Raw genomic sequence first — 13,108 nt, 5'->3', positions numbered from 1 at the left:
TTCATTATCAAGTTATCTCCATAAAAAGGTTTCCCTTTGTTGCTAGGAATATGGATCAATCACCCCTGGAATGCAGCTGGTCAGAAGTTCAATAGTTTGGGATGAAATATTTCATTAATATCCAGCAGTTTCAGTCAAATTACGGGGTCAGATCTCACAAAGAGGGTCTAAATATGATTGTTTGCCTCCCTCAGGTGTGTGAATAGATTAGGTAGAAACCATGACAGGGCAAATTGTACATGGTGTCCGGAAGGAATGAATTGGGTGGGACAAACAAAATATTATTACAGTATACTCCTGTTAATTTGAACTTGCTTCAACACACACAAAAAAAATTCAGTTGTAACTAAAACAGTACTTGCCTTCTTTATGCTCAAAAAATTCAAAGTAGTGGGTAATTTGAATTAAGCAACTTTGAATAAAAAGGATGGCCTATTCCATCTTTGCATAAGTGGAGTCCTGACAATTCCGCTGGATGAGAGAACAGACAAAAGCTTGCATTTGAAACAGTTAAACTGTCACAGTTCAAAAGTGGCATTACTAACAGTGATGATCATGAAGATGTCTCTTTACAATAGAATAAAACAAATATGACCAACGTATCGAAAATGTTTATCTTAATCTACAAGGACAAATGCTTCTGAGATCAAAGTCTATCTACATCAGGAACGGCAGTTATTAATCCAGGATGCTGTATCTTCAACTTTGTGTATTAATTTAGCCCCCTCCAGTAGGAATGAATAAAACATGGTTTTGACCACTGGATTTGTAACCAGTCGCAGTTACTTGGTTTGTTGGAATTCTACCCATGGATCATGTATTTAAAATGATTGGCCTTTAAGGGATCATAATAAACAATCACAACTTGGCATGTTAAGTTGCAACTGAGATCTATGCTCCAAGTCTGCTAAATACCACTGTCTCCTGTCTCCCCAATTCTCCATTTTTCAGTTAGGAATGCCCAACTCCAAGGTAGAAGTTATATATCTGCTAACTTTTTCTTGGTACATCAGAACAAACTCTCTACAGAGCTATTCATGTTAGGTCCCCTGGTTATTCTTGTGATATCATTTTAAATTTTGTAAAATCAAATAGTATTTAACTAAACCCAATTCATAGGGCCACAGTTTTGCTCTTAAGTGTCAACCTAGATTATGAGCTCAAGTCCTGAAGTGGGGTTTGAACTCTCAACCTTCTGACACAGAGGAGAGAGAGCGCTACCACCCAGCCAAGCTGACACTAACTAGACACAAGGGGGGGATTTTTCAACTTGCTGCCAGAGCCTAAAACTGACATTATGGGTTGGGAGCCAGTTATAGAAATTGCCCGTATTTCCTTTCCATTGATTTCAATTTTAATGGAAAGGAAAATCGGACTGGAACGGGCACCTGACCCGAAGTGCCAGTTTTATGCTCCAGCGGTAAGTTGAAAATTACCCCAAAGACACAAACTTTGTACAGCAGCACCAAAGTTGTATTAATATAGAACTTTTTTAAACTATAGATTCTCCAAAAGATACTGGGAATGATACAAAAATACCTCAACAGTAATCTGAAGTTACTGCTATCCTTGCATAAATGCAAAGGGCTCACAAGCGACAGTTGGTAGTGCTCATGTTGCTAAACCACAGGGATGTGGACTCAACCCCAGGTTAGGAGATACAGGTTCCTAATGCTGCCACACAGTGAAATGTTGCACTGTTGATGCCCTGTCTTTCAACTGAGACATTAAACTGAAAATTAAACCTACTCTTAACAAGCAATTAAGATCCCATAGCACTAACTGCCAAATAGAAATATTTCCCTCAGATGTATAATCTCACTGGGCTATCCTTGTTAAATCCACAAAATGGATAAAAGAGTACCTGGACCTTCCTGACACACAAATATTCTATAAGGTACCTGGCTCCTCCCGTCCCTCAGGAAAGAGGACTCTATACAATTGTCACGTAATTCTCAATAATATAAAAAAGAAATGTTGCCACATTTACTTATGTTGTTTAGTCCTCCTTAAGTTCTCTCTTTGCACATTAAACAACTGGCGCATGAATTTTACTTTGTGTAACACTGGTGTTGAGGGCAATACAGAAACAAGCCACAAAAAATACAATCATTTTGTAGGGAAGTTGGTGGGGTGGAGTAGTTGGTGAGTCAAGTCTTCACACTGCTATCAGCCAAGATATTCATATAACACATGTTCAAATATTCTCTATATATTTTTGTAAACTCTTCAAATGAAACTTTAATTTTTCAGAAAATCCTTTGTACACTTCAGAATTCAAGAATCTATGGGGGTAATTTTCAACTTTGCCACCTAAGAAGTAACCTGGCAGAGCGAATCACCTGTCCCTTGTAGAACCCACCCGATTTTCATTCCACTGAAAATGTTCCCCTGCTGTCCAAGCTAGCATAACCTGATGATATGATTTGTAATCACTTTATATGGCGACGCTCACATAGGTGCACATCAGTAAAGGCACACTAACACAATCCCAATTCTTTTGCCATGCACTCAACATTCTGGTTGAATGCAGACTGATTTAAAGCACATCCTACAAAGTGCACACATTTTCACAGCTTCTAATGTGCCACTTCATTTAGTTATGCATCAATTCTTGCTTCCTCAGCCCAAGTTCCCATACAGTCAAATATTTTGCATCATTTAGTGCAAAGTGATCAGTTAATATGCCACAAAAATGCAAACAAAGCACTGGAGTTCATTTCTAGAGGAATAGAATTGAAAAGCAGAGAAGTTATGTTTGATTTATATCGAACCTTAGAGTACCGTGCACAGTTCTGGTCTCCATATTACAAAAAGAATATAGAGGCACTAGAGAAGATGCAAACAAGATTTATAAGGGTTATACTAGAACTGAAGGGGTTATAACTATCAGGAAAGACTGAGCAGACTAGGGCTCTTTTCCTTAGAAAAGAAGGCTGAGGGGTGACGAAATAGAGGTCAGTAAAATTATGAAGGAGTTTGATAAGATAGACATCGAGAAGATGTTTCCACTTGTGGGAATCCAAAACTAGGGGTCATAAATACAAGATAGTCACTAATAAATCCAATAAGGAATTCTGAAGAAACTTCTTTACCCAGAAACTGGTTAGAACATGGAACTTGCTACCACAGTGAGTAGTTGAGGCAAATAGCATAGAAATTGCCATTGACCAGTTGGGCCGAATGGCCTGTTTCTGTGCTGTAAATTTTATGTAATTCGATGTAATTAATTGTTGCAATTATGCTTACCCAATGTGCTAAGCCTGAGCAACAGCACATGCTCAGATCAAGTCGATTGTGATTCTTTGCTTGAGAAGTAGATGCTGACAGGAGTAAACTACCCATCTGTTTTAAGTGTAGACCATGTTAAATTCAAGAGTGCATAGCACAAAAGAGTTACTGCCTCTCTAAACTCAAGCCATTCAAACTATTCCAGCTCTACTAACTTTAGATCAGAGGTACATTTTCTTGCATATTTTGTCTTTTTTTTCCTCATGTCAAAAAGATAAACCTATTCAAGCCAGGTGATGTGATTAACAATGCTTCCTTTCATCTGCTGTCACAATGCTGCTATCAATAGAGCACTTCTGTCAAGAAGTAGAGAGAAACCACCTTTTCAATAGTGAACTGAGGGTTGTTCTGAATGAAGTTAACAAGTTGACTTGTTCTACCCCAGAGGCTTGCCAAAAAGCTAGCTCTGCAGAATCTTGCCTAGCTTTTTTAGATATAAAAGTAAGGAATAAAGACTGACCACTCAATTTTAAACCTGTTCATAGCATTGTGTTATATCTGTTCATACCCTGAATGAAAGAAACAGTGCCTGGCTTAGTATCACATGATTTTAAACATTCCCCTCACTGGAATGGTACCCACGGATGTCAATGACAGATTTGAAAAATGTACAACCTGGATTAGTGCTCATTTTAGCTGGCAAGAACAATGTGCATTTAATTTGAGCAGGACTCACTATATTACATTTTAGTTCCAGGTTCAATACTATTCACTCACTACACCCAACTTTCTGTGCAAGTATGCAAATTTTCACTTTAGTAATCAGACACTTCATTGCATTGTATTTGCATCAAATATCTCAATCCTGGGTAAATTATGTTTTCCAAAAGTTTCCTTCAGTAATGTCCAAAGGAGCCTATCAGATGGTTCTCATCTTTCCCAAGCTGAACCCAAGCCAAAGCAACATCTTTACAATCTTACTGGGTCACTGTAACTTGGCACCGTTCACCAACCCTTCAAATAGACACTTTTTGTAAGCTGCTGGCCAGCTGTGCCTCATTCCCAGGCTCCTCTTCTTAATCAATCATGAAAAGCTGAGCTCAACTCATGTGCCTTTGTTTCCTCATTGCTTTTGGACATCTGCTGTTGCTTCACTTGACTGTTCATGTATTCCTACAATATTCTGTTAAAAAATGTTTCACACTGGAATTTTTAACCTCTAAGTGGTTGATGTTACTTGGAGAGAATTCAGATTTTAGCAACAGTTTAATGGCAGATCTCAAAAGTAAAATTAATTCTGAGAGTCTGGCATAACTGAACATGAGAATCTGACCTATGTGAAACATGTCGTCACTTAACACATGTTAGCAGGGAGTGGTACTGAGACAAAGGTAGTACAAAAAGCTAGAAAGAGTCAGGAATCCTCTATGACTTCCATCTCTAAATCTGCTCTGTGGTATAACCAGCAGAAAAACAAACTTCACTTAAGGGTGAAGTAGATGCAGTTACCAAGATGAACCCCACCTAAGAGCCCAAAGATTGACACACGACACCTGAAAGACAGAAATATGAAACTAGCCTCTTAAGGTCGAGAAAGGCAGTATATAAATGCAAGTCTTTCTTTCTTTTAAATATTTCTGCATATAGTATAATACCCCCATATGTATATCAACTTAATTATTCCAAACTACAAAAGTATAAAAATTCCTACCCCAAGAATTTGATGCACTTTAGAAATTACCTTTCTAAGTTTTTGTTTAAAGCATCAGTTATTGGAGGTCTGACATTGTGCAACATATGATGCTTGAATCATTTCACAATCCTTTATTAAAGTGATGGTCACAGGACAAGTATCAAAACTTGGTGGTCTTCTCACCACCAAGACACAAGTCTGAATACAAGAGAAGCATCCCCAGTTTGATGATTGATTGCGCTCCAATGTAAAAAGAGTTTAGGCAATCCCAACCAAGTTCCCAGTAGACATGTGTGCACAGAATAAAATTACCAATAAAATTTGGTAGAGGACAAATTAAGATGGCTATTAAAGGGAATACAACATCGTGACAGTAGTATGAATTTGGGGTTCAAATAACTCAGGCAAGAAATCTAAACTGAACTGCATCCAATTTAAACTTCTCTTTAGCACAGTTATCCATCACTTCGAAGAGCAAAACATTCATAACAACCAACAAATATGAGTGACTGTGAACTAGATAACCCTTTAACTATTCTAAATATATTGAATTGAGACTTGGCAAGTTCAGTTTCTGAAGTTCATCATGATCTTACCTACAATGGCACTTGCCGAAATCTAAACCAAAATCTGGACCCTGTGAGGTGGGGGGAGGGGGAAGAGGGATAAGTCGAAGGAAGGAACCACACATCACTGTTCAACATGCAATAATACCCCGTCCCATAAAATAACACATATTTTGAGCTCATCGTCTGCATAATGATTAATTCAACAAAAGAAGCACAGTGGCGATATGCTTCAATAGGTTAATGGGTTTGTCTTCTAAAAAATTGAAGTTGTAAGACACGAGAAACTTGCAGCAAAGTGAACATTAAAGATGCAGAAAATCAACGAGCCGGCTAACATGAATTGAGGATAAGGAGGTCAAATTTGGGATCATTATGAAAAAATTGTGGCAGAAACCTGAAATATTTAAGTCAATGGCAACAACCAAAAAGTGAACCAAGAGAATTGTAAGATATCACATCAAGTCAGTTCAGCCCTGTATCAAAATAAATTACATAATTGTTATTATGATAGTTATGTTTTTCTGAGGAGGTTTTACTTTTCAGTTTCTTTCTAGATTCTTGAAGAATTCAAGCATTTAACATTTAGCTGGCTCAAGGACAGAAACCCAACAGAAGGCACCCAGGCATCACACCTGTATTGCAATATCCATTCACACATCACAGAAGACTTCCTAAACACTCAGTCTTAGCTTCTTGCTCTCCAAAAAACTTTGTTTTTAAAATATAAAGTTAAACCTCTCCAGCACTGTTCAAAAATGGGAAGATTCCCAGAAGAAAATTCAAGTCTAAATCTTTTTCATCTTCACTACATACTTTTGTCCCAACAAGGAAAAGCAGTTACTTATTTCTTTTTAAAAGCATGAAGGCTGAACAATTATTAAAATGAAAATTTATTGCACAGATATCATTACAGTTATTATTATAAAAAAACATTATAAACTGAACAATGCTTCAAAACCTCTTCTCCACCAGCGATGAGGGTTCTATGTGAATTAAGTTTGGGCTGTTTCAGCTCAGTTCCCAAAGAGCATAGATCTCTATCACAAAAATACGTATGGCTTCTCATTAATCAGCACTAAAATAAGAGGTGTGAGAAAGAGAAATGTCATATTGCATGAGCAGGAGCTGCACTTTTAATAATAAGAAATAGAAAATTCACCTATTTGTCTCAGTCCAGTAAGGCTACATCATACCATGTCTGTGCTAAATTGTTGACTCAGATCAATTCAATTTGTGAGCAACTCTCTAATGCAGAAGATAATGTGCAATTTAATTCTTATTTCACAACCAATAAAAAAAATTAATAAACCCTTAAGAGCACTGTGCACAGTTCTGGTCTCCATATTACAAAAAGGATATAGAGCCACTGGGGAAGACTTACAAGAATGATAACAGAACTGAGAGGTTATGACTCTCAGGAAAGATTGAACAGGCTGGGCTCTTTTCTCAAGAAAAGAGAAGGCTGAGGGGTGATCTAATAGAGTCTTTAAAATTATGAAGGGGTTTGATAGGGTAGACATGGAGAAGATGTTTCCACTTGTGGGGGGAGTCCAAAACTAGGGCTCATAAATATAAGATAGTCACTAATAAATCCAATTAAGGAATTCAGGAGAACTGTCTTTACCCAGAGTGGTTAGAATGAGGAACTTGCTATCACATGTAGTATTTGAGGCAAATAGCATAGATACATTTAAGGGAAAGCTAGATAAGTGCATGAGGGAGAAAAGAATAGAAGGATATGCTGATAGGGTTAGATGAAGTAGGGTGGGAAGAGGCTCATATGGAGTATAAACACCAGCACAGACCATTTGGGCCAAATGGCCTGTTTCTGTGCTGTAAATTCTATGTAATGTAATTCTATGTAATTATGCAGTTTAGGAATTCCACAGGCTGTTTCATACATTATAGAGGTAGGAGTGTAGCAACAGCTGTGTTGCCATTGATGTGTAAATTTATGGTTATACACCACTTTACACGGTTTAATATTAACATTTTATGCTCCCTTGCCTACCTACATCTCTTCATAGAAACTAACCAAAGTTATATGCAATAATCCACAATACTATTAATTAGTTAAAGGGTAAGTCATGTCAGGACAGCCCAGCCCTGTGTTATGCTCTTCCTGCTCTATGTGGGAAATCAGGGACCCTTCCGGTGTCCCTGACGACCATGTGTGCGGGAAATGCATCCAGCTGCAGCTACTGACAAACCGCATTGCGGCACTGGAGCTGCGGATGGATTCATTAAGGAGCATTCGCGATGCTGAGAACGTCGTGGATAGCACGTTTAGTGAGGTGGTCACACCGCAGGTAAAGGTTGTACAGGCAGGAAGTAATTGGGTGACCACCAGGCAGAGTAAGAAGAGCAGGCAGGTAGTGCAGGGGTCCCCTGTGGCCGTCCCCCTCTCAAACAAATATACCGCTTTGGATATTGTTGAGGGGGATGACTTATCAGGGGAAGGCAGCAGCAGCCAACTTCCTGGCACCAGGGGTAGCTCTGCTGCACAGGCTGGGAGGAAAAACAGTGGAAGAGCTATAGTGGTAGGGGATTCTATCGTAAGGGGAACAGACAGGCGTTTCTGTGGCCGTAAACGTGACTCCAGGATGGTTTGTTGCCTCCCTGGTGCCAGGGTCATGGATGTCACTGAGCGGCTTCAGGGCATTCTCAAGGGGGAGGGTGAGCAGGCAGAGGTCGTGGTCCACATTGGGACCAACGACATAGGTAGGAAGGGAGATGAGGTCCTGCATCAAGAATTTAGGGAGCGAGGTAGCAGATTAAAGAGCAGGACCTCAAAGGTTGTAATCTCTGGATTACTCCCAGTGCCACGGGCTAGTGAGTATAGAAATAGGAGGATAGAACAGATGAATGCGTGGCTAAAGAGTTGGTGCAGGAGGGAGGGTTTCAGTTTCCTGGATCACTGGGCCTGCTTCTGGGGAAGGTGGGACTTGTACAAGTCGGACGGGTTGCATCTGAACCAGAGCGGGACAAATATCCTTGCGGGGAGGTTTGCTAGCACTGTTGGGGGGGGTTTAAACTAACTTGGCAGGGGGATGGGATACAGAGTGGAGCTACAATAGGGGGTGATGTGCAGCCAAATATAGAGAAAAAAACAAGTCAGCTTGGAAGACAGGGCAAATATGTGAGGGCAAGGCTGGATGGCATCTATTTTAATGCAAGGAGTCTTGCGAATAAGGTGGATGAACTGAAGGTGTTGATAAACACATGGGAGTATGATATTGTTGCTGTCACAGAGACATGGTTGAGGGAGGGGCAAGACTGGCAGCTCAATATTCCGGGGTACAGAATCTTCAGACGAGACAGAGGGGGAGGTATAAGAGGAGGGGGGGTCGCAATATTAATTAAAGAATCAATTACTGCCATAAGGAGGGATGATATATTAGCAGGTTCCTCAAATGAGGCCACATGGGTGGAGCTTAAAAACAAAAAGGGGGCAAGCACTTTGATGGGAGTGTACTATAGGCCCCCAAACAGTCAGGGGGAGATAGAGGAACAGATATGTAGGCAAATCTCAGAAAATTGTGCAAATAATAGGGTAATAATAGTGGGGGATTTCAACTTCCCCAATATTAACTGGGATACTCAGAGTGTAAAAGGCTTAGAGGGTACAAAATTCTTAACGTGCATCCAGGAGAGCTTTTTGAGCCAGCATGTAGAAAGTCCTACAAGAGAGGGGGCGGTACTGGACCTAATTCTAGGGAATGTGGCCGGCCAAGTGGAAGAAGTGCTAGTAGGTGAGCACTTTGGTGACAGTGACCATAATTTGGTGAGATTTAAGGTGGTCATGGAAAAGGATAGGGAGGGGCCGGAAATAAAGGTTCTAAATTGGGGGAAGGCCGATTTTAATAGGATAAGGCAGGATCTGGCCAAAATGGACTGGGATCAGCTGCTTGTAGGAAAATCCGCATCGGAGCAATGGGAGTCTTTCAGAAGGGAGATTGAGACCATACAATGGCAACATGTTCCCGTAAAGGTCAAGGGTGGTTCCAAGAACTCCAGGGAACCTTGGATGTCAGGGGATATACGAGAATGGATTAGGAAAAAAAGGAGGGCTTTTGGCAGATACAAAAGGCTAAAGACGGAGGAAGCCCTAGAGGAGTACAAAAAGTGCAGGGGGATACTTAAAAAAGAAATTAGGAGATCAAGGAGGGGCCATGAAATAACACTGGCGAGCAAAATAAAGGAAAATCCTAAGATGTTTTATAAGTATATTAAGGGTAAGAGGATGACTAGGGAAAAAATAGGGCCCATTAGGGACAAAAATGGCAATCTGTGTGTGGAGCCGGCAGATGTAGGAGGGGTTCTAAATGAATTTTTTGCATCTGTTTTCAATATGGAGAAGGACGATGTAGACATAGAAATACGGCAGGGGGACTGTGATATACTCGAACATATTAACATCGAGCGGGAGGAGGTATTGGCGGTTTTAGCAGGCCTAAAAATGGATAAATCCCCAGGCCCGGACGAAATGTATCCCAGGCTACTGTGTGAGGCAAAGGAGGAGATTGCGGGGGCTCTGACACATATATTCAGAACCTCTCTGGCCACAGGGGATGTGCCAGAGGACTGGAGAACCGCTAATGTAATACCATTATTCAAGAAGGGGAGTAGGGAAAAACCGGGGAACTACAGGCCAGTGAGCCTAACATCAGTGGTAGGAAAATTATTGGAAAAAATTCTGAAGGACAAAATTAGTCTCCACTTGGAGAAGCAAGGATTAATCAGGGATAGTCAACATGGCTTTGTCAAGGGAAGATCATGTCTGACTAATTTGATTGAATTTTTTGAGGGGGTGACTAGGCGTGTGGATGAGGGTAACGCAGTGGATGTGGTATACATGGATTTCAGTAAGGCCTTCGATAAAGTCCCCCACAGGAGACTGGTCAAGAAGGTACGAGCCCATGGAATCCAGGGTGCCTTGGCACTTTGGATACAAAACTGGCTTAGTGGCAGAAGGCAGAGGGTGATGGTCGAAGGTTGTTTTTGTGACTGGAAGCCTGTGGCCAGTGGGGTACCACAGGGATCGGTGCTGGGTCCCTTGCTGTTTGTGGTCTACATTAACGACTTGGATATGAATGTAAAAGGTATGATCAGTAAGTTCGCTGATGATACAAAAATTGGTAGGGTGGTAAATAGCGAGGAGGATAGCCTCAGTCTGCAGGACGATATAGATGGGTTGGTCAGATGGGCGGAACAGTGGCAAATGGAATTTAACCCGGAAAAGTGCGAGGTGATGCACTTTGGAGGGACTAACAAGGCAAGGGAATACACAATGAATGGGAGGACCCTAGGCAAGACAGAGGGTCAGAGGGATCTTGGTGTGCAAGTTCACAGATCCCTGAAGGCGGCGGAACAGGTAGATAAGGTGGTAAAGAAGGCATATGGGATACTTGCCTTTATTAGCCGAGGCATAGAATATAAGAGCAAGGAGGTTATGATGGAGCTGTATAAAACACTGGTTAGGCCACAGCTGGAGTACTGTGTGCAGTTCTGGTCGCCACACTACAGGAAGGATGTGATCGCTTTGGAGAGGGTGCAGAGGAGATTCACCAGGATGTTACCAGGGCTGGAGCGCTTCAGCTATGAAGAGAGACTGGGAAGATTGGGTTTGTTTTCCTTGGAGCAGAGGAGGCTGAGGGGGGACATGATTGAGGTGTACAAAATTATGAGGGGCACAGATAGGATGGATACTAAGGAGCTTTTTCCCTTCGTTGAGGGTACTATAACAAGGGGACATAGATTCAAGGTAAAAGGCGGGAGGTTTAGAGGGGATTTGAGAAAGAACTTTTTCACCCAGAGGGTGGTTGGAGTCTGGAACTCACTGCCTGAAAGGGTTGTGGAGGCAGGAACCCTCATAACATTCAAGAAGCATTTGGATGAGCACTTGAAATGCCATTGCATACAAGGCTACGGACCAAATGCTGGAATATGGGATTAGAGTAGACAGGGCTGATGGCCGGCGCGGACACGATGGGCCGAAGGGCCTCTATCCGTGCTGTATAACTCTATGACTCTATGACTCTATGACTATTTGCCATCTGAGTGAATACATCACAATTCTACTGCATCCTAAGTACTTATTTCTCCCTTTTTAATACAATAGGAATATGCTCTGAATTTCGAGACAGTCTAAATAACTGGCAAAACATAATGTATAAGCACATATAAACTATCTTTAACTTCCTGTTATTCCTAGAAATGATTTCTTGTAAACTGCTCAATTTGGCATTGTAGTTGTCAGGAATTTGACTCTTCCAACACTTGAATCGCTATACAACAAAAGCAATAACGTGCATTTCAATAACATCTTTAACATAGAAAACACTCCAAGATGCTTCATGGTGAAGAAATAGATGCCGAACAGTAGTGGAAGACTCAGAGAGATGATTGAAAGTGCAGTCAAAAAAAAGGTTTTAAAGGCAAGTTGGCAAGAGTGTTGGAGAAGTCAATCTTGAAGTAACAGAAAGGTGGATAAAGGTTTCACAGGTTGTGAGTAGGGTAAGGAGGGAGATGGACAACTTGCAGAGATGGAAATAAGGAGTGTTGATGATGGAGCTCAGCTCAGGAACAAACAGGACACTGAGTATTGCGTGGCACAGCCTGGGGACAGGGGTGCAAAGTTTTTGGCAGGTGTGAATAAAATGACTTTGATTTTCACAACGTTCAATTGAGAGGATTTCTTGTTCATTCACGACATACATCAGAACATACAGATTATTTTTCTGTCATTCTGGATCTCTCACAAGATGGCCATTGTGCTGCAATACCCCAAAACCTATGATGTTGCACACTGAAGACCTCCACACCTATGCAGTCTTTTCACTGTGATGCAATGGCTGTCATTATTCACAAACTGAAACAAGGAAAAGCACCACCAGAGTAATGGAGAAACACAATACAATATACCAAAGTCATAGAATTTCACAGGAGGTGGCCATTCGGACCACTATACCTGTACCAGCTCTCTCAAAGAGCTGTCCAATCAGTCCCATTCCCGTCCTTTGCCTATGCTCTTCAATTTTTCTCTCTCAAAGTCAGACTGATGGGAAATACAAAGCAAGCTCATAGAAACTCATTCACAGTCCGACTTTGAAATCCCTTGCTCAAGTAGCATTTTTATTCAGGCTTCATCCCGGGGGGGAGGAGAGTGTAAATTTGACAGCATCATCTGAGTAGTCTGAGGAGGGACAGACAGGAAGCTAGCTGAGAATTCCTTCCCCTCTCCCCAAGCTGTGCACACTGATGGGTTGGGTAAAGAATCAGCACAGGTGGCATCCATGGAGATGTCTTTGACTGGACCATCGTGCACTCTAAGTCAAGTAGGATAGTCTGAATGCAGACGGAATGTAATTTTAAAATATATAAAATAAAATCAAACTGATGGAAATGCACAGCACTTCGATCAGAAATGGGGGCGGATTTCACACTAAATGTTCATCTCTCTTTCAGGTTTTAATATATCTACTCTGCACTTCCAACATTTTCTGATTTTGGTTAGGATTTTAAGCATTTGTTTTTATGTTTACAAAATTATGTAATATTACTCAATGTCTTGTGGCATTGCTCACAGTCATGCGTAGACCTGATATTTTGTGTT

The sequence above is a fragment of the Heptranchias perlo genome, chromosome 30 (assembly GCF_035084215.1).
Source record: "Heptranchias perlo isolate sHepPer1 chromosome 30, sHepPer1.hap1, whole genome shotgun sequence".
NCBI classification, from domain to species: domain Eukaryota; kingdom Metazoa; phylum Chordata; class Chondrichthyes; order Hexanchiformes; family Hexanchidae; genus Heptranchias; species Heptranchias perlo.
Note: the sequence above shows the minus strand (reverse complement) of the source record.